The sequence below is a fragment of the Elephantulus edwardii genome, unplaced genomic scaffold (assembly GCF_000299155.1).
Source record: "Elephantulus edwardii isolate Elephantulus edwardi_28Jun2011 unplaced genomic scaffold, EleEdw1.0 scaffold00133, whole genome shotgun sequence".
NCBI lineage: Eukaryota > Metazoa > Chordata > Mammalia > Macroscelidea > Macroscelididae > Elephantulus > Elephantulus edwardii.
Window position 1 is genome coordinate 1,073,951 of NW_006399883.1, and position 1,912 is coordinate 1,075,862.

The following is a 1,912-nucleotide window of genomic DNA, read 5'->3' on the forward strand; positions in this document are numbered from 1 at the left end:
CTTAATGTCAAATTTTGGTTCTTGTGTATTTGCTTTCATTTTCTTTAGTTTCAGTTTTAACTTGTGTGTGAGTACTTTGATGGTCTATTTTACAATCTACACCTGGCCTAGTTTCCACAACTAATATTTTCTCCAATAATTTTTTCCACAGATGAAATTAATCTGATTCCTATGTAGTCCCTAATATGAGGTCCATGTTTATAGTTGCTGTTTGTGTTTCTTACAAAATGTATTTGCAATCAATCATTGATTTTACAAAATTCTATCTTTCTATATCCACATGCATATCTATAACCAATTCCATATTTTCCAACTACTGAAAATTAAATTAAAAAGTTCCTTGAAGGGAGCTCTGGTGGCCTAGTGGTAAGAAGCTGTACTGAAATCCCAGAGGTATGTGGTTCAAATCCACCAGATGCTCTGCTGGAGAAGGAGGGACAATCTCCTCCTGTACCAGTCAGATCTGATTTGATGGTACAGGCAAAAAATAATAAACAATATAAAAACAAAAAGTTCCTTGAAACAAATAATAATAAAACACAACATGCCAAAACCTCTAGGCTAGAGTGAAAGTAGTCCTTGTGGGGGAAGATAATAGAAATAGGCAAACACATAAAAATAGAGAAGAAGCAAAATTAATGACCTAAATCAAAACTTTGATTGTATAGAAAAAGAACAAGAATTTAACCTCACCGTATCTAGAAGAAAAGAAATAACAGCTGAAATCGATGAGATAGAAAACAGAAAAACATTAAACCATCAACAAAAGGAACTGGTTCTTTGAAAGAGTTAATGAAATAGACCAACCTAAAAAAAAAAAGACTCAAATAACTCAAATAAGAAATGATAGACGTATCATCACAACAGAACCAAATGAGATTAAATCAATAATATTAGAATATTATGAAAAGTTATATTATGATAAATTTAAAAATCTAGAGGAAATGGACAAATTCCTTGAAACTCACACCCCACCTAGAATGAAACAAACAGAGGTAGAACAATTGAACAGACTTACCACAAAAGAAAAAAATTGAGCAAATCCTAAAAACATTCCCTCCCCAAAGCAGTCCCAGATAAAATGGCTTCACAGCTGAATCTTACCAGAAATTCAGAGAAGCTCTATCACCAATACTTCTTAAATTATTTAAAAAATAAAAAAAGAAGGAACACTATCAGACTCATTCTATGAAGCAAGCATAACCCTAATACCAAAATCAGGCAAAGACATTACCAAAAAAAGGAAAGAAAAAATTTATATATAAATATATAATTTTTAAGCCATTGTTGTTTGAATTTCCTGTCATTTACCATACTATTTTTTAATAATTTTTTTATTTTATACTGATTTGCTTACAAAATTCTTACACATTGTTTTTCCACATTGGATCTTTCCCATTTTTTTACCCACTCTTCCCTCTACCCATCAAATTGTAAGACTCTATGATTACCCCCCTGCCCATCCTCACCCCTCTGCTCTTATCCTCCCATCCTTGGATTCTCATGTATCTTTATCAATTATCTTTCTATTTCTACAGTAATGGTCTTATACAGAATTTATCTTCATGGGACTGAGCTAATTCACTTAGCGTAATATTCTCCAGTGCCTCCCAAGTTAGGTAGTGATTTTCAAAATCATTGCTCCTGAGTGCTACATAGTATTCCATTAATTGGCTATACCACAATTTCTCAATCCATTCAATTACGATTGGGCATCTAGGCTGTTTCCATGTTCCTGCGATGGTGAATAATGCTGCTATAAACACTGGTGTACAAATCTCCATTTGTCCCTCAGTTCTCATTCTCTTGGGGTATATTTCAAGCAGTGGAATAGCTGGGACAGAACAATATTTTTAATGAATATGGGTGCAAAAATTCTTCATACGGTTCTAGCCAACAGTACATTTTTTAA